Genomic DNA, 20,619 nt, shown 5'->3' with positions numbered 1-20,619 from the left:
GCAAATCTGCAGGACCGGGCTGTTGCAGTAATGTGGTCAGTGAATTTTAACTGGTCATCAATCACAACTCCAAGGTTTCTTGCTGTCCTTGATGGAGTTATGGTCGATGAACCAAGCTGAATGGAGAAATTTTCATGAAGTGCTGGGTTGGTTGAGAAAACAAGTAATTCTGTCTTTGCAAGATTGAGTTTAAGATGATGCTCTTTCATCCAGTCAGAAATGTCTGTAAATGGACTGCATTTATATAGCGCTTTTATCCAAAGCGCTTTACATTTTTGCCTCACATTCACCCATTCATACACTGACGGCAATGTCAGCCATGTAAGGCGCCATCCAGCTCGTCGGGAGCAGCTGGGGTTGGGTGTCTTGCTCATGGACACTTCGACACTTGGTCAGGTGGAACCGGGGATTGAACCACCAACCTTTCGGTTTGTAGACAACCTACATGAACCACTGAGCCCCTGCCGCCCCGTCAGACAGGCAGCGATACGAACACTGACTGTAGGATCATCTGGTTGAAATGAGAAGTAGAGTTGAGTGTCATCAGCATAGCAGTGATAGGAGAAGCCGTGTTTCTGAATGACGGAACCTAATGATGACATGTAGATGGAGAAGAGAAGTGGTCCAAGGACTGAGCCCTGTGGAACCCCAGTAGCTAGATGATGTGACTTAGACACTTCACCTCTCCATGTCACCCTGTAGGACCTACCAGAGAGGTAAGACCTGAACCACTGGAGAGCAGATCCTGAGATTCCTGTCCTCTTAAGTGTTGACAGGAGGATCTGGTGGTTAACTGTGTCAAAAGCAGCAGACAGATCCAGCAGAATGAGCACTGAGGATTTGGAAGCTGCTTTTGCCAGTCTCAGTGCCTCAGTTACCGAGAGCAAGGCAGTCTCGGTCGAATGGCCGCTTTTGAAGCCGGATTGGTTGTTGTCTAGGAGGTTGTCCCCTTCAAGAAACATAGAGAGTTGATTAAACACAACTCGCTCAAGTGTCTTTGCGATGAAAGGCAGAAGGGATACCGGTCGGTAGTTTTCTAAAAGTGCTGGATTCAGAGAGGGTTTCTTAAGCAGTGGGGTTACCCGAGCCTGCTTAAATGCTGTGGGAAAGGTTCCCGTGAACCTTTTTGAGATGCTTCAAGAAACACACTGGTGCCAGGAGAACCATCTCTAACTCAACATCAACAACATAATCAGCTGGTGGTAGATTTCAGGGGAAAGGACAGAGAACACACCCTGTCACCTTTTACGCCTGTAGGGAGCAGGTCAACAGCTTTAAGTTCACATAACTAAAGATCTCACATGGTTTGCGCACAGCCGCACACATAAGCACGTCAGCACCTCTCTTATACCTCAGGTGCCTGAGGAAGTTTGGAATGAACCCCAGCATCCTTAGACCATTCTGCATCTGCAGTCTGGAGAGCATCAAGAACACTTGGTAGATAAACTGCACTGCAGGTGACCTACAAACCACATTGTAGGAGTTGAGCTTCCCTCCGTCCAGACGGTGTATAAAGCCCAGAGGATCATCAGTGACTCCTGCCACCCGAGCCACTGACTGCTCTCTGCAGCACCAGTCCCACACAAGCTGACTGAGGAATGGTTTCTTTTTCTTTTAGGCTATCAGGCTGCTAAACAACCCGAACTGATGTGCCTTACAACCCCACTCTATGCTATGCCATACACTGCACTTTAGACTCCACACTTTACACAATTTCAACCAAACGTGAACCTAATGTATTATGCACTGCACTTTTAACACCATCAATTCTCCCATCACCTACTTATCAACCCGCTGTAGCTCTGTAACTGTATAATGTGTATAATTGGATGCTGAACACTAGTGGTGGTTGAGGAGAGACCCCTGACATGGTTGTAAAGCACTTTGGGTGTACATCAGTTCATATGAAACCACTATGTGCCTCATTCATTCATTCATTCATTCATTCATTCATTCATTCATTCATTCATTCATCTTATTATGCATTGTGTGTATAATATGTACATTATTTATTGTGTATAATGTGTATTGTTACCTGTTAAGTATGTCCAATTGTATTCTGCACTGCTCTCAGACTTTCACTTACCACAGTGCATGTGCTGTTGCTAATGTGACAATAAAAGTGATTAGATCTGAAAAACACACACAACCAGGTTTCTGAAGTGACGTGTGCCAGTTGCTGGAGAAGTGATTCTTTATTTATTCTGTCTTTATAGTTCCACTCTTAAATTCACTCTCAATAAAACATAGTTAACATTTTGTGACTAGTTCAGTGTTTCTGAATTACATCATGAATCAATTTGTGGGATGTGTTTGAAACTCATCACACTTTGTTTTTTTTCTAACAACCTACCAAATTCAACATATAGCAGTGAACGATATACATATATTTTGTTTATAAAAAGTCAGCTAGCCTATCTACTATAGTAAAATTTAATCATTTAAAATCACAATTATGATAAGGCTGTTATTCATTAAATCACTCGTTCTATATTTGCCTTGCTTCCGGTGGCTAAAAGCGACAGGTACCGCCTACTTCTGGTAGTAAACGGCAGCCGACGTCCGGTTTTAGTGGCAGGTACTGTCGGCTGCCATTGGCAGCAACTTCCTGCTGCCAGCTGCCGATTTTTCGCTGAACCCCTTCTCTCGCGATGCATAACATCAAGGAGGGGAAACGCTGATATTGCGTGTTTCATCCTATGGTTCCATCTCATTTACGTATCCATTTTATAGCATTATATTGTTTTATAACTAATTATGTGCTGTGCACTGTTAAACAGCTCTCATAGAGGCATTTTCGTGGACGTGATTCGGACGGAGCAGACCACAGGCGGGTGCTTTTTAACAGGGAAACGCCGTAAGTAAGTGTTTTAGCTCATTTACAATATGTATTTTATAAAATGTTTATTTAACGCAATATTTAAATGCTCTGCACGCTTAAACTAAACAACCTTTCTCACATGCGGCATTTTCTTTGAGTGGTGACATGGAACTGACGACGAGGAGGCGGGTGCACGCCGCTTGCACGTTATAAGGGAAACGACGAAAGTAAGTGTTTAGCCTAATTTGCAACGTGTTTTTTTAATGACGTCGTTTAACGATATCTAACGCTTTTAAAACGTGCCTAAACCTTTCTTACAGACTAGGCTTGTGACGCAGTTGAGACACAGAGTGTGCTTTTAACAGAGAAAACACCTAAAGTAAGTGTTCTACACATATAATCTGTATAATTGCTGTATAATTATGTATTTATGTCTTGGAAAAACACATTCAGTAGCTACTGCTGCTTAAAAGGCAGTGGCCTCACTGGTGAAGCAGCATCAAACGGGGGTTTCTAACATGCTTTCTCTTCCCCGTTATAGTTCATTCACCGAACTGTAATCTTATTGCACTACTTAATCTTTGTGTATGATTTTTATTGGGTAGAATTCCAGATTCAAAGACTCATATTACTAACAAAGGAAAGCTATTTTTATGCGAAATCAAGTGACAAAGTTTTAGGCAGGATTGTTTTATGAATGTCGACCTACTTCTAAAAATGTCGACCTAATTTGCTTTTGACCTGTCTGATGTCTGTCTTAAGAAGCATCATGTTCATCAGCTGCATCAACATTGATTTTTGACCACCCCCCTGGACTGAAACCAAGGCTGACAGATGACCATGCTTTCTGTTCTGCAGCAAAAAAGGTATGTTTAAGGTATAGAAAACTGTAGTGCTTTTCTTGGCAGATTATTGGTAAATATCTTTAAGCACAGATATTGATCAATAATATTTATTTACAATAAAGGACAACTAAGGCAAAAAGTGCATTCATCCATCATAAAAGTGCATCCGTCCATGGATGCTGGATCTTATACACCAGAGATCAACAGTGTGAGAAAGAAAAAGATCAATGTCAATGTCTATGGTGATGCACTTTTATGATGAAAGATGCACTTTTATAATTGATGGCTGCACTTAAGATGATAGATGCACTTTTATGATGGATAGATGCACTTTTATGATGGATAGATGCACTTTTATGATGGATAGATGCACTTTTATGATGATAGATGCACTTTTATAATGGATGGCTGCCCTTAAGATGATAGATGCACTTTTATGATGGATAGATGCACTTTTATAATGGATAGATGCACTAGAGTCTGTGTTTAAAACTAATGAATACTTTAAGACTGTTTAAAGTATTTCTTCATCCTCAAACTATATTTTGCTCGTTGCCAGCACACCTACCATATGACTGAAAAACAGAAGAACAACTCCACAAACTGCAGACCAATACCCTTGAAAGTGTTACTATTATTGGAGGACCAATAGTTTTAGAATGGGTAAGTCATTCTTTCAGACTAAATATTTATGCAAAATGTAGGCTAATTGTCACTAACTTTTGGTTAACGTTTGGATATGCCTTCGTGTTTAAATGTATTGTTTTTGCTGTTTGTGTTTTTAGGAGAATTTCTATAATGCATCAAGTAAAGGGTACCTGGCTTGGTGTTTGAAGACTGTACAGACTAGAACCTGTCTGGAGATGGTAAGATTTAACATATAACATGAGAGAATCATGGCCACAAACATCACATTTGTTGGTATTTGGCTTATAGAATTGAGTCAAACTAATTGTTTTCATGATTTGACAGGTATATATTTTCTGTTTGATTTTAGACTCAACAGATTGGGAAATCACCTGCCCCCAACATCACAAAGTCAGGAAGAAGGGAACAAAAATCATTCCAGCAGATGACTAGTAAGTGAGATTTCTTTAGAGTTAGTTCACCCAAAAATGAAAATTCTGTCATCATTTACTCACCCTTATGTCGTTGGACACCCGTAAGACCTCCATTTATCTTCAGACACAGATGAAGATATTAGTGTTGAAATCCGATGGCTCAGAAAGGTCTTCATTGACACCAATGTAATTTCCTCTCTCAAGACCCATAAAGGCACTAAAGATGTCGTTACAGAGCCCATCTCACTACAGTGGCTCTACAATAATTTTCTGAGGCGACGAGAATAGTTTTTGTGCGTAAAAAAAAACTAAATAACGGCATGGCAGATTTCAAAACACCGCTTCATTAAGCCTCGGCGCATTTTGAATCATTGTCCCTCCATAGACAGTCCATGCAACTACCACTTTCAAGCCACAGAAATATATAAAGGTACATCATTAAAGTACTCCATGCAACTCCAGTGGTTTAACATACATTTTCATTAAACTATGCAAATGCCGTGTTTGCACAAAAAAAAAAAAAAAAAAAAAAAAAAAAAAAAAAATATATATATATATATATATATATATATATATATATATATAATATTTTCATTAAGTGTTCTGAAGATGAAAAAAAGTCTTACGGGTTAAGGCCGGAACACACCAAGCCGACGGTCGGCCGTCGGGCAGTTTTTGTGCGTCGGCCAACTAAGTTTCCTCGGTGTGTTCCACACAGTTCCACGCCGTCGGCTGGCGTTGGTCCTCGTCGGCTGTTTTTCAGCCGATTCGACATGTTAAATCGGCGTCGCCGCATGTCGGTCAGTCGGGACATATGATCGTTCTGATTTGCTGTTCAGCTAGCGAACCAGTGCACGAGAAAATAAAACGGAAGTGACGAAGCAAGTAAACGAAAGAGTCAAGAGGGAACACAGAACGCCTGTCTCCTCCATAGACAGTAAAAGAAAGGTGTCGTCTCATTTGATTATATTCCTCATTACGATACATGTTAACACATGTTAATATATATGGCTGTGTAGACCGAGGCAAGTGAAGACAAACTGATCTGCATGATCCAGCAAAGGCCAGCTTAGTATCACACTACGGGAAAATGTTAACGTTATGTCAACTGTGTGGCGAAAGCAGAACCGTGGCGTGAGATCGCAAATAAAGTTGTCATGTCAGGTAAGATTTCCTTTTTTGCAATAGTTTTTTCTTCTTCAGTAGTCCATATTTAAAAAAAAAACTGCATGTTAGATTGTTGTGTGCAACTTTCATCTTTGCACAGCAGTTAATTTCACATTCAAAATGCACTAAAGATATCAAAACACTTAATGCATGTCTTTATGTCCAAAAGCAATGATAAATCCACAGTTTAGCCCTCATATATTTCAGTTGTACTAACTGTGTGGAGAGTTTTGCAAAAGTGACCTAAATGTATTGAGAATGTGTTCTAGCGACTGTAAAAAAAAAAATGCTGTCATCCAGAAAACATCCAGTTAATAGTAGAACAAAAATGAACATTACAATAGCCATGAAATTGACATAAACTCAGCGTAATGTTTTTTTTTTTTTTTATTTATTGTCCCTCAGAGAAAGAGCTCAAGAAGCGGTGGGATTCATTGTGAACCCAGTACAGGAAGTTCTGGAGCTCAGAAGACCCACCTGCAGTTTCTAGAACCTCACACAAAAAGGAAGGAGTGCACCTCAAATCTAACTATCAGGGTACACACACACACACACATATATATATATATATATTGTGACAAGTCTCCCAAGCTCTCATCAGCGTCGCCCTGGCAATTGATGGAAAACACCTGCACACGATCAGCACGGGCCGGATCGTCACAGCTGCAGGCCATCAGGCCCGGGCATAAAAGCCTTCACTCTGGCACACTAGTGAGAGCACGATCTCCATGCAGCACTACGCTAACCTTTGTCTCTCTCTCTCACCCAGACTGCAGCCTGTGACGCTCCGGCCACCTCGCCGCACCCACGTCACCGCTAGCACCAGGGCACCCGGAAGAAGGACATCCACAGCGCACCTGCACCTAAACACACTACGTTTGTCACTGTTAATACCAATAAATAGTGATGGCCAAATGAGGCTTCCTGAACCACTGAGGCTTTCCAGCCCATTGCTTCACCAAAAGGTTCATTTACCTGAAGCCTCATGAAACAGTGTGCTCCCTAGTGACACCTGCTGTCCAAAGCAATGCATCGCACACAAATCTACTCATCCTGAACAACCAAACTGTCATAGTGTGGGCACACCCTTTTTCTATTGCCTGTGTATTAATAAAGTATTTTACTCTGCTTGTATTAACCTATGTACACACAACTCACACAAACACACAACTTTGTGTTCAACTATTCAGTAGATCTTTAGGTTAGTGATGATAGTGAATGCCCAGAATGATTGTAAATAAATTATTGTGAGTGTTGCGCTGATTGGGAGTGCAATAGTGCAGTGCTTATGGGACTGGAATTCTGGAACAGCAAATGGGAAAAGCTTTCCCTAATACGGTTGCCTAATACAGTCTAGTCTTATATTAATAATAATAGCAATAATATATATAATAATAACACTACTACTAATATAGGCTATATATATATATATATATATATATATATATATATATATATATATATATAAAATTACGTAGTATAGGTATTACACCTAGATATAGGCTAATTTACTCTAATAATCTACTGAACTATGTATAATTTACTCTAATAATCTACTAAACGAAGTATAATGTAATATAATATATAATACAAGATATTTACATTTACATTTATGCATTTAGCAGACGCTTTTATCCAAAGCGACTTACAACTCAGGAGAACAGGAAGCGATCCGTCAAGAAGAGGCAACGAAACACAAAAAGTGCCCTAAATACTAAGATTTGTACACTGCTCAGAGTAGCAAAGACCAGAAAAGGAAAGAAGAAAGGAGAAATAGAGGGGGAATATTTTTTATTTTATTTATTTTTTAATGTAAGATTAAGTGCTCATGGAAGAGATGAGTTTTTACCTGTCTTTTGAACGAAGTGAGTGATTCTGTTGTGCGTATGGAGGACGGAAGATCGTTCCACCAACCCGGAACAATGAAAGAAAAAGTTCGAGAGAGGGATTTCATGCCTCTCTGTGATGGTACCACAAGCCTTCTCTCATTAGCTGAGCGAAGGCTTCTGGTGGGTGTGTAGACGCGAAGGAGTGAGTCGAAGTATGCGGGTGCTGCGCTTGTGGAAGATCCATAAGCAAGAGTCAGGGCTTTGAATTTGATCCGGGCAGCGAGTGGTAGCCAATGCAGAGAGATGAATAGAGGTGTGACATGAGCCCTTTTGGGCTCATTGAATACAAGACGCGCTGCAGCGTTCTGGATCATTTGCAACGGTTTGATTGCACAAGATGGAAGTCCAGCCAGAAGCGCGTTGCAATAGTCAAGTCTAGAAATGACCAGGGCTTGGACAAGAAGCTGTGTTGCATGCTCCGTAAGGAACGGTCTGATTTTCCTGATATTGTGTAATGCAAACCTGCATGACCGAGCCGTCTTCGAGATGTGGTCTTTGAAGGACAGCTGGTCATCAAATATTACTCCAAGATTTCTGACCGACCCCGAAGGAGTAATCAGAGATGAACCTAGCTGGATGGTAAAGTCGTGTTGTATGGTGGGGTTAGCAGGGAAAACAAGCAGCTCAGTCTTTGCTAGATTGAGCTGCAGGTGATGTTTTTTCATCCATGCCGAGATGTCCGCCAGACAGCTTGAGATTCGTGCAGCTACTGTGGGATCATCTGGTTGAAATGAGAGGTAGAGTTGTGTGTCATCAGCATAGCAATGATAAGAGAGACCATGTGCCTGAATGATGGGACCCAGTGATGTAGTGTAAATGGAGAAGAGGAGAGGTCCAAGCACTGAGCCCTGAGGAACCCCCGTGGTCAGTTGATGTGTTTTGGATACCTCTCCTCTCCAGGCAACCTTAAAAGACCTACCTGTGAGATAGGACTCAAACCAGTGGAGTGGAGTCCCTGTGATGCCCAGTGATGAGAGGGTGCACAGAAGAATCTGATGATTCACAGTGTCAAAGGCAGCAGATAGATCAAGGAGGATGAGGACTGATGATTTGGATGCAGCTTTAGCCAGCCGCAGGGCTTCAGTAACTGACAGTAATGCCGTCTCAGTTGAGTGGCCCTTTTTGAAGCCTGACTGGTTTACGTCCAGTTGATTAGTCTGTGAGAGGAAAGATGAGACCTGGTTGAAAACAACTCTTTCAAGTGTTTTCGCAATGAATGGTAGGAGAGAAACAGGTCTGTAGTTCTCTACAAGCGATGTGTCTAATGTGGGTTTTTTAAGCAGTGGGGTTACTCGAGCCTGCTTGAATGTGGTAGGGAAGATGCCGGTGGAAAGAGATGTGTTGATGATGTGTGTGAGTGCTGGTAAGAGTGTAGGGGAGATGGCTTGTAGGAGATGTGAGGGGATGGGATCTAGAGGGCAGGTAGTGGGATGGCTGGAGAGGAGAAGCTTAGATACTTCGTCCTCAGTGAGTGTAGAGAAGGAGGAGAGAAGATGTTTGGCTGTGGATGTGGCTGATTCAAAAGTGTGTGTGTGTGGAGGTGTGAACTGACTGCTGATGAGTGTGGTTTTGTTTGTGAAAAAATTGGCAAGATCGTCTGCAGAAAGAGAGGTGGTGGGAGGTGGTGGAGGGGGACAGAGGAGAGAGGTGAAAGTTCTGAAAAGTGTGCGTGAGTCTGAGGTGCTGTTGATTTTGTTGTGGAAATATGCGGATTTAGCTGTATGGACGTCCTGTGAGAAGGAAATGAGCAGAGATTGGTACTTACTCAGGTCAGATGGGTCGTTTGATTTGCGCCATTTTCTCTCTGCTGCCCTAAGTTTGGTCCGGTGTTCATGAAGAACATCAGATAACCAAGGGTTAGAGGGAGTAGCGCGAGCTGGCCTAGAAGACAGAGGGCAGATGGTATCTAGACAAGTGGTTAAAGTGGAACATAAAGTGTCTGTTGCAGTGTTGACATCCATAGAGGAGAATTGTGTGGGTGACGGAAGAGAGGATGATACAACGGAGGAGAGGTGTGAGGGAGAAAGAGAACGCAGGTTTCGTCTGAAACTAACTGGTAGAGGAGGTGGAAGCATAAGAGTAGTGAGATGTATATTAAATGTGATGAAGTAGTGATCCGAGAAGTGTAAGGGTTTGACCAAAGTGTTTTCTGTAGTGCAGTTGCGTATGTAGATGAGGTCAAGTTGGTTGCCAGATTTGTGTGTGTGTGAGGTAGTAAGAAGTTTGAGATCGAATGAGGATAGAAGGGAGTGAAAATCTGTAGCATACGGTTTGTCCAGGTGGATGTTGAAATCACCAAGGATTACAAGTGGGCTGCCATCCTCAGGGAATGAGGACAGCAGCACATCTAGTTCCTCAACAAAGGTGCCTAATTGACCTGGAGGGCGGTAAATGACTACTAGATGGATTTTAGCAGGAGCTGTAACTGTAATAGCATGGTATTCAAATGAGATGTTATTACAGAGAGAGGTGTGGGTTGAGTATTTCCAATTGTTCGTGATAAGAAAACCTGTGCCTCCACCTCTGCCAGTGTGGCGAGGGGTGTGTGAGAAGGAGTAATTGTTAGAGAGAGCAGCAGGAGTTGCTGAGTCTTCTGGACGGATCCAGGTCTCAGTCAAGGCCAAGATATTCAGATTGGAATGAGTGGCGAAGGCTGGAATGAAGTCAGCTTTGTTTACAGCTGACTGACAATTCCATAGACCCAGAGAAAAGGAGGGAGGGATATTAGTAGAGGAAGGAATAAGACGCAGATTAGCAGTGTTGCGCTGCCGTCTGCGTCTGATAGTGGAGCGAGGGGTAGAAATAGTGGGTATGTATTGAAAGCACATTGTGAGAAGAGAGAGAAGGAGAAAGAGGATAGAGAAATAAATAAATACTTAAGTGCGTTCTCGGTGTTCGTTCTACGGTGGAGTCGATCGTAGGTCGAGTCGAAAACGAATGTCTTTACACTTGTCGGTCTTCACACGAGGCGGCTGAACACGAGGGCTGAACGCTCCCGCTGACGCTACCGCGACAGCGCTGACACGCTTATTAAATACACACTGATCACTGCTTGAGGGATAGCAGGTGTGGATGCTTTTATAATTATCCCAAAGATTAATCAACGCAACGGTCTGCCAACGACTCAAATCGAAACCAAACTATCACTCACTACCTGTGCTAAAAGCCAACAATTATTATTTAATAACGGCTGGTGATTGCGTACAGCGCGCTTCAAACTGCCCTGGTTAAAGTGCAATTTGTGAGTAGCTCACGGAACAAAGTTATGAATAAAAGGAATAAGTGCAGAAACGAAAATGTATCTTCCTTCTAGTAATTAAAACACCAAACAATACAGCAAATACAGAGTATTTCGGATAGACTTACTTGCGATTCGAGCTCCTTCTATGACCGACGCGCTTCTCCGCGATATGATATATAATGATATCGCTACTACATACAACCAACACCTCAACACCAATGCAAATGCCTACTGCAAACCCCACAAGAGGCGCGAGGTTTCGAACCACTTTTATCCGAAAACGATACTCCGAATAAAGCAATGACGTATTCAAAAGAAAACGAGGCCTCGTTTGTCATCGTCACGTGATTTTCACGGAAACGATACAAGCCTCAAATCGGGGCTTCATCTGGAACGCCCCTTTTTGCTCGACACAAGCTCCGGAGTCTCGCTTCAGATGTCCCATCACTACCAATAAATCCACCCTCTGGGGGCTTTGCACCAATTCCATTGTTGCGTGATCCTTCACCCTGCCACACTGGTGGAGAATGCGGGCAAGAGCGTGAAGGATCACCAACCACCCCCTCAACACTGACATTGTTTTTTTTCTCACACACGCAGTCAACCGGATCGGAGAAAAAGGCGGCGCTCCTCCCCCATCATGGAAGACCTGCTAAAATGCCTTACCGAAGTGAGTCTGCGACAGCAACAGATCACCGAACATCTGGCGGCACGCCAGCAAAAAGTTGAAGAGGAAATCGCCGCTCTCCGCCTTTCCCCTGCCCAGCACGTTCCGCTGCCTGATCCGCGCGTCCGCGCCACCCAGCTACTGCCAAAATTAACCAGCCATGATGACATCGAGCTGTTCCTGCAGCTGTTCGAGACCACGGCGGTTCGGGAAAACTGGGACCGGAGCGAATGGGCGCGGTTGCTGGGACCCCTGCTGACCGGTGAGGCACAACAAGCCTACTTTTCATTGCCCACTGAAAGGGCTGACAATTATGATGCATTAAAGAGAGAAATCCTCGGACGCCTCGGGCTGTCGTCCATTTCAGCAGCCCAATTGTTTCACGAATGGGAGTACAAGCCTCGTCGCCCAGCCCGCGCCCAAGCCGCTGAACTCTCCAGACTGTCCCGACACTGGCTGCTCGACGGAACAACCACCGCGGGTCAGGTAGCGGAGCGTGTCACGATCGACCGTCTGCTCCGAGCTCTCCCGCCGCCCACGAGGAGGGCGGTGGGAATGACGAACCCAACCTCCATCAGCGAGCTCGTCGAAGCCATCGAGTTGGCGGAGGCGGCGATGCACCGCGACCCTGGGGAGCGAGCGCCGTCTTTCCCCCGGAGGGTGGTCCAGGAGCGACGCGCGCCGGAAGGTACCCAGCGCGCAGTACACAGGCCTGCGGCTCCCAGCCCAATCGACGAGCCGATGCCCACGGAGGAACCGGTCCCACCGGTACGTGCATGGTTGGCTGGCTGTGTCGTCCATCAAGAGCCGCCCCGCGGAGCCCCGCGATCGGAGGTGAAACTCAATGGGCGGCCAGTTCTGGCCCTTCTCGACTCGGGGAGCTCGGTCAGTCTCGTCCAGGCCGCCATCCTACCACCCCAGAAGAACTCCAAAACCCAACTTCCTATCACCTGTGTACACGCCGACACTCGTCATGTCCCGGCCCGCCGAGTGACGATCTCCGCTGGCCCGGGCACCTGGCCGCTGGAAGTGGGAATTGTGAAGGACCTTCCCGTGGCCGTACTCCTTGGACGGGACTGGCCGGGCTTCTAAGAACTGCTTCAGACCTCCGCCCAGCCAGCCAGGCCGGGAGCCGCCCCCGAGAGCGGCGCGGTCGGAGAAGGAGGACGACCCAGGCCGCTCTGTTGGCATCGGACAGCGGGAGAGATGGTGAGTCCCCCTCCCAAACTCCTAATGTCTTCTTTGATGTGTTCCAACAGGTCCAGGGAGGGTGCTCCTTCGCGAAGGCCCAGCTGGAAGATGACCGCCTCAAGAACTGCTGGACTCAGGTCCGGGCAGTCGATGGCCAGGACCATCATCCAGCGCCCCATCCTCTCCCGCATTTCATCGTTCAGAACGGCCTGTTGTACTGTGTCGCTCAGCGGAAGGGGGAGGTCAAAGAGCTCCTCGTGGTGCCGAGGACCAAGACAGAAATGATCATGGAACTCGTCCACGGCCATCCAATGGCCGGCCACCTGGGAGTCGCCAACACCATCCAGCGGATCCGGGACCGGTTCCACTGGCCAGGCTTGGATGGGGAAGTGAAGCGTTTCTGTCAGGCCTGTCCGACCTGCCAACGGACCGCACCACGAGCTCCTCCCCCCAGCCCGCTCATTCCGCTTCCCATCATCGGGGTACCTTTCGAGCGAATCGGAATGGACCTGGTGGGGCCGTTGCCTAAGTCTGCCCGGGGACACGAGCACATCCTGGTGATCGTCGACTACGCTACCCGGTATCCAGAGGCAGTTCCCCTGAGGAAGGCCACGGCCAAAAACATCGCCCAAGAGCTGTTCCTCCTCTGCACCCGAGTCGGCATCCCAGCGGAGATACTGACGGACCAAGGGACCCCCTTCATGTCCCGGCTGATGGCGGACCTCTGCCGGCTGCTGCAGGTAAAGCAACTCCGCACCACGGTGTACCACCCACAGACAGACGGCCTCGTAGAGCGGTTTAATCAAACCTTGAAGCAGATGCTCCGGCGTGTGGCAGCGGAAGACAAGAGAGACTGGGACCTGATGCTCCCGTACGTCCTGTTTGGCATCAGGGAAGTGCCTCAAGCGTCCACGGGATTCACCCCATTCGAGGTTGCTCTTTGGCCGTCAGCCGAGGGGTCTTCTGGACGTGGCCCGTGAGGCCTGGGAACAGCAGCAGCCGGCACCTCTCCGCTCCGCCATTGAACACGTGAAAGAGATGCGTGAGAGGATCGAGAAGGTCATGCCATTAGTCCGGGAACACCTCACCAAGGCGCAGCAGTCCCAACAACAACGGTACGACCGGGCGGCCCAGCCCTGAGAGTTTCAACCAGGGGATCGAGTCCTGGTGCTGGTCCCCACCTCCACGTGCAAGTTCCTCGCGACCTGGCAAGGTCCGTTCACCGTCGTGGAACGAGTGGGGCCCGTCAACTATCGGCTGCGCCAGCCGGGTCGCCGGCGAGAAGAGCAGCTATATCACGTTAATCTGCTGAAGAGGTGGGTGGGGACCCGAGAACAGCTCGCCGCGTTGGCTTCCGTCGATCCCCTGGTTGTAGACGTCGGGGACCACCTGGCGGCCGCCCAGAAGACGGAGTTGAACCATCTGGTCCGTCAGTTCTCTGATGTGTTCTCCACCCGTCCCGGGCAGACCAACGTCATCCAGCACGACATCCGAACGCCACCAGGGGTCATCGTGAGGCAGCGGCCCTATCGGGTCCCAGAGGCTCGGAGACAGGCCATCGAGGATGAAATTTGTGAGATGCTCAAGTTAGGGGTAATCGAACCATCCCGCAGCGCCTGGTCCAGCCCAATCGTCATGGTACCGAAGCCGGATGGCACCCTCCGGTTCTGTAACGACTTCCGCCGGCTCAACGAGGTCTCGGAGTTCGATGGCTACCCGATGCCCCGTGTCGACGAGCTACTGGAACGTCTGGGGAGGGCCCGGTACATCACGACACTCGACCTCACTAAAGGATACTGGCAAGTCCCCCTCACGAACTCCGCTAAGGAGAAGACGGCGTTCTCCACTCCAAGTGGGCACTGGCAATACCGGACCCTCCCCTTCGGCCTCCACGGGGCACCGGCGACGTTCCAAAGGATGATGGACATCCTCCTGCGTCCGCACCAAGCCTACGCCACAGCATACCTCGATGATGTGGTCATCCACTCCGAGACCTGGCAGGACCACCTGGAGCGGCTCCGGAGGGTGCTCCTGGAACTCCGGCGGGCTGGGCTGACCGCCAACCCCCGGAAATGTCATCTGGCCCTCGCCGAGGCTCAGTACCTGGGTTTCCGGGTGGGTAGAGGACTGATCCAGCCGCAACAGAAAAAGGTCGACGCCATCCTGACAGCGCCCCGCCCGGCCAAGACCCAGGTACGAGCCTTTTTGGGGTTGACGGGCTACTATCGCTGTTTTATCCCTAACTTCTCCTCCTTAGCATCTCCCCTGACAGACCTGACCAGGAAGGGGCAGCCGGAGAAGGTGAAGTGGGATGACGCGCTGGATAAGACCTTCCGGGCCATCAAGACCTCGCTGACCACGGAACCGGTCTTGAGAGCGCCCGACTTCAACTGCCCCTTCCTGCTGCAGACGGACGCCTCCGACACGGGCCTCGGAGCGGTCCTCTCCCAAGTCCAGGAGGGTGAGGAGCACCCCGTCACCTACATCAGCCGTAAGCTGACCCCAGCCAAAACCAGGTATGCGGCGGTGGAGAAGGAAGCCCTGGCCATTAAGTGGGCGGTCCTGGAGCTCCGCTACTACCTGCTGGGACGCCGCTTCACTCTGATGACGGATCACGCCCCGCTTCAGTGGATGGCCCGCGCTAAGGACACCAACGCCAGAGTGACGCGGTGGTTCCTAGCGCTCCAGGACTTCCACTTCACAGTGGAGCATCGGGCCGGGACGGGCAACTCCAACGCCGACGGACTCTCCAGGCTGTGGTCAGCTTACGCAGGTCTGTCAGGGCGCACTCCCCGCCCACCCCTATGTTCCCCAGTATATGCCACTAACTGTCGTTACAGGACCAGCACGACGCTTAGGGGGGGGAGGGGGGGGGGGGTGTGACAAGTCTCCCGAGCTCTCATCAGCGTCGCCCTGGCAATTGATGGAAAACACCTGCACACGATCAGCACGGGCCGGATCGTCACAGCTGCAGGCCATCAGGCCCGGGCATAAAAGCCTTCATTCTGGGACACCAGTGAGAGCACGATCTCCATGCAGCACTACGCTAACCTTTGTCTCTCTCTCTCACCCAGACTGCAGCCTGTGACGCTCCGGCCACCTCGCCGCACCCACGTCACCGCTAGCACCAGGGCACCCGGAAGAAGGACATCCACAGCGCACCTGCACCTAAACACACTACGTTTGTCACTGTTAATACCAATAAATCCACCCTCTGGGGGCTTTGCACCAATTCCATTGTTGCATGATCCTTCACCCTGCCACAATATATTTATATATATATATATATATATATATATATATATATATATATATATATATATATATATATATATATATATATATATATATGTGTGTGTGTGTGTGTGTGTGTGTGTGTGTGTGTATAATTTATTTTATTTATTTTTTCTTTCCATTTGAACAAATGAACATTTTGCTTTTGGTAAAGTGGCCAATGAATGTTCAGATGGGTCTATTTACAAGTAATTCAACAAATCAACTTCCACAATGTGCATCTGAATAGATCCATTTAGCCAATTTGCAGGGTATTGTTTTAGCTATGCCCTGTTATTGTTATGGGTTATTGGTGAACAAGTGTAAGAATCTATTGTATCACATTGTTCACATTTTGATTGTTTCTTTAAGGAACCTTTGTCTGAAAGTGAATCCTGTTTACCCTCAAATGGTACCAACAGTGACACCTGGATTGGCACCCGTGAGGAGCCCAGCTTCATTACGGCTGAGCTACGGCCCAGTACACCCTTGGCTGAATCTACACATATAGCTACTTTTATAGCTATTCTCTATATAGCTATTTGTGCCCATTGTACTGAACATTGGAAAATAAAAAACTTTGACTTTGGGTACTTGCATTCACAGTTCTTTATGTAAAAAAGGATCACAAAACATAATATGATGCAGAATTCTAACCCTTATTTTGCTATTTGACATCTAACTAGCAGGGTAAATAAACACATCTGTATTGATGTTTTAATTTAAGAATAAATAGATTTTCAATTAATAGAGACATATTTTCATAATGTGTTACTTCCACAATACAATGTTATCAAAGTGCAATATCTGTAAATTAATAGTTATCATGGTTACTGTCAGTTAAGTTCAGTGTATGGTTTAGTGTTACATTATTTTCATTAACATTTCTGTGCCACTGGAGATTTCATTTCCAAACTGCTGTTATGTGATGTGCAAGAAGCAGCATGATATCATTTTGAAGAAATGTCACCATAGGCATGTTTCCAATGAAAAAAATATATACAAATTCTGTCATAATTCATTGAACTAGCACCAAGCATTGTTACAAACAATTTACTGTAAATCAGAATGCGTCATACACATATATTTATTTTAACAATCCTTATAAGTGGCCATTGTTCAGATTGTGTCACATTAACTTCCACAATGCATCTGAATGAGCCAATTTGCAGGGTATTGTTTGAGCTATGCCCTGTTATTGTTATGGGTTATTGATAGGTGAACAAGTGTAATAATCTATGGTTTCACATTTTGACTTCAGAGGTATGGTTTCACCCATTTAGTGAGCGTTCCTCGTATTTTTCGCGTCCGCTTCTACCTTTCCTCTTCCACAAGTAAAAGACCAAGGGCTGACAACGGCAATGCCATTTGCAACGTTCTGAAATGCACGAATCCGTCTGTGTGGGGAAACGAAAACGACAGCTGATATCTTTATAGCTCTTCCGGTTTCCCGCTTCGAATAACGAAAACAGACTACTGCCATTAGCTGGGACGGAAAGGTATTTCCTCTAACGCAGGCGCAGAACGGACGCGCTATTGGCCGTCTGATGTCGAGCGTCAGCTTGGTGTGTCAGGGCAACTTTGGACCGCTTTGGACCCAAGACGCTGCCGACGTGAGCCAACGTGAGCCGACTCAGCAGTTTGCTTTCGTCGCCACTAGTTGATCGGCGTCGGCTTGGTGTGTTCCTAGCTTTAAGAACAACATGAGGGTGAGTAATTAATAACAGAAGTAACATGGATGAAGTAAGCCTTTAATGTACTTGGAAATCAGTCAATTCTAACCAAAATAGTTTATTGTTTGAGTCACCAAAGTCCAAGATGATTGAACTTTTTGCACCATAAACTTACTGTATTTATAAAATACAAATAGTATTAATTGTAATTGGTCTGGTATTGTGTTGTTTAGGGAACCATGATTCCAGAGAGTTGGATCTACACAGCTTTTCCTGCTCTGCATATGAAACCACAACTGAACTGTACTGTTAGCAACTGGACACAACTGATCCACAGATATCCTGCGACTGTTTTTTCATCTGCTGAATGTTGTGTTGACTCAAGTACTGCTGTTCTGTTGCAAAGTTGAAGGTACTGAACCAACTTCACTGACACAGGACATATATTCACTGACATGCAGGACTTGAAGTATTACACACTTATAAGCAGCTTAAATAGCTTATGAAAGAAATGCATATATTATGCCTTCATCATTTATTTTAAAAGTTAACCTTCTGTGATGTAAATGGACTTGCTTGTAAATAAAGAACTAGTTTAAAACAACTTTTGCATTATTTTTTACTTTACAATGAACAGCGTGTGTGTGTGTGTGTGTGTGTGTGTGTGTGTGTGTGTATATATGTATGCATGTATATATATATAGTATATATATAGTTGAGTTGATTGATTTCCATTTTTCTGAAGTGTTAGGTCAACACCAGAACAGTGTAGAATTTTAACACTGCCAGTGTTTTCTACAAAGCTGCACTTAACTCTGTAACAGTGTTGTTGTTATCTGCATTGGTGTTAATATTTTACTCTATTAGAGTTTATTGTAACACTGAGTTGGGTGTTGTGAGAGGCAACACTTTTAAAAGTGTTGAATTAACACTTTGCGGGTGGTTCCCATATATACACTTTTAAAGTGTTGAAATTAACTCTATTGGTGTTGATTTCCGGATTTAAAATTTAAGTCGAAATATTTTGAGATTTAAATCGAAATATTTCGAGAATAAAGTCGAAATATTTCGAGAATAAAGTCGAAATATTTCGAGATTAATTACAAACGCAGCCTCATTGACGTAACAGACACAGCCCTGCGCCAGCCGCAAGCGTATTTGAACAGGGGGCTTTCATCATCCATCAGGTAATTGTCCTTAGGGGAGAGCAGGGGCGAAAGTACCATTTTTCAGAAAAACGTAATTTTAAAATATTTTTTTTTAGACAGAGATATATATTTGCTCTGGTCAATAACTCACAAGCGTGGTCTATCAATAGCAGGTGGTATTTTGTAAAAATGCAGAACGACTACAGTATAATTTTACATTGAACATAAGATGCAGATTGTTACTTTTGACCCCATCAGGTGGGACGAAAGTAACACAAGAGGGTCAAAAGTAACACAACAATATAAGCTAGATTGTTTTGTGTTACTCTTGTTTTTATTAAATATAGCTGACTATGACCTTGTTAATATGTAACTGCAAACATATTTTGTAGCTACTTTATCTTTGCAAAAAAAAATTATTACATTTTCAATTTTAAGTTTAATTAATTTTTTTAAATATAACCTGACAAAACAAACTTTTAGGTTTAGAATATTTTTTGTGCAATGTCAATCTATTTGATAATTTTTTTCTTCAACAATATGAAAATTAAATTAGCATAATATGCATTATGTATATAAAAGTGGGACAAAAGTAACAAGTGTTACTTTCATCCCGACAGGAAGTCCTGACATTTAAACACGATATACTTTCATTCTGAAAAACTTTGAAAAAAAGATCTTCTGGATGTGTAACAGCAATACATAATCTGTAGAGTGATCATTACCGTGGCACATGCAATGCAACTATACAATAAATGCCAGTCCTTGATAGTGAGACGTATACTTCCTAACAACTCAGAGGAACGCAGGCAGTGGTCCGGGTGTCCTTCGGGATGTGTACAGTAGCTTCTGGTCTGATTTCTATGAACACTGCACTGTCGGGACATCTGTAAAAGTGCTTTTCCTCAGGCACGACTTCAACTCAGACAAATGGAAAGCTGTGGGAAGAATCCTTCTTAAAGGGTTTAAAGATTGCAAATACCTGCCCATTAAACTTGCTCCACCATTTCTTGAAGAAATTATGTTTGGGGCTGTATATACAGACCTAAAGGCAGCATTCCTTAATTTTGTGAGCTGCCAGGAACGAGATGTTCTCAATCAAGCGCTCAATGACTTTTCCTCTGTTGACATGGATGACCTTCTGGACATCATGAACACTTATGAATGCAGGAGGAGGGTCACAGTTTCATCTCTACCAGGAATTGTTGACGAAATTGCACACAAGGAACTCATACAGAAACCAATGTTCGTTATTGACTGCTGGAGGGAGATCACAAACGGCCAGATTTCTCTTAGTCAAAAAGAAATTCAACAGCTATGCAAAGACCTGAAGCCTACACCAAAAAAGGTGACTGGGCTGTTGAAGTTCTCAGCACAAATGTCAGAAAATCAAGCAGAGGTTGCCAACCACCTGAAAAGGCACATCAGGGAAACTGACGAAGACAAACTCTGCAAATTTCTAAGATTCTGTACTGGTTCTAATTTGGTGGTTGCTGAGGCTATTCATATACAGTTCACCGTCCAGACAGACTTTACCAGAAGGCCGATTGGACATACCTGTGGGATGGTCCTAGAACTCTCTGACTCATATGACAATTTCCCACAGTTCCGTGCTGAATTTAATTGTGTTCTGGATAGTAACA

The 20,619-nt window shown here is 45.3% G+C and overlaps 1 protein-coding gene and 1 long non-coding RNA gene across 4 annotated transcripts in view; one reads left to right on the top strand and one right to left on the bottom strand.

Moving 5' to 3' along the window:
• The window catches only part of LOC137091517 (uncharacterized), a 98,193-nt gene that overhangs the window by 34,011 nt on the left and 43,563 nt on the right, over nt 1–20,619 (bottom strand). The window lies entirely within an intron of this gene.
• On the top strand, nt 589–18,422 carry LOC137090736 (uncharacterized). Of its 2 annotated transcripts, XR_010907955.1 has the most exons (7): nt 589–3,048; nt 3,142–3,200; nt 3,584–3,687; nt 4,226–4,329; nt 4,452–4,532; nt 4,664–4,745; nt 18,062–18,422. It is a non-coding gene; the product is annotated as an uncharacterized lncRNA (long non-coding RNA). The 2 variants fall into 2 exon arrangements; XR_010907954.1 differs by lacking the exon at nt 18,062–18,422 and having other exon boundaries at nt 4,664–5,133.

The sequence above is a fragment of the Pseudorasbora parva genome, chromosome 10 (assembly GCF_024679245.1).
Source record: "Pseudorasbora parva isolate DD20220531a chromosome 10, ASM2467924v1, whole genome shotgun sequence".
Taxonomy (NCBI): Eukaryota; Metazoa; Chordata; class Actinopteri; order Cypriniformes; family Gobionidae; genus Pseudorasbora; species Pseudorasbora parva.
Note: the sequence above shows the minus strand (reverse complement) of the source record. Positions and strands in the feature narration are given on the sequence as shown.